This window comes from Myotis davidii, unplaced genomic scaffold (genome assembly GCF_000327345.1).
Source record: "Myotis davidii unplaced genomic scaffold, ASM32734v1 scaffold135, whole genome shotgun sequence".
Taxonomy (NCBI): Eukaryota; Metazoa; Chordata; class Mammalia; order Chiroptera; family Vespertilionidae; genus Myotis; species Myotis davidii.
In genome coordinates this window covers 4040685-4040976 of record NW_006289813.1, presented here as the reverse complement: position 1 = coordinate 4040976, position 292 = coordinate 4040685, and positions in this window count along the sequence as shown.

Sequence of the window (292 nt, the reverse complement as noted above, 5' to 3'; positions counted from 1 at the left end):
GGTTCGATTCCGGTCAAGGGCATGTACCTGGGTTGCGGGCACATCCCCAGTGGGGAGTGTGCAGGAGGCAGCTAATCGATGTTTCTCTCTCACCGATGTTTCTAACTCTCTATCTCTCTCCCTTCCTCTCTGTAAAAAATCAATAAAATATAAAAAAAAACCAAAAACTGGCATTGTTTCAGCAATATTGATGAAGCCTGCAGCTTCAGCTAAAGAGAAATACAGCAGCACCTGACTTAATAACATAATTAAGAATGAAGGACTAAATACCATTTAGCTAAACTAACAATTC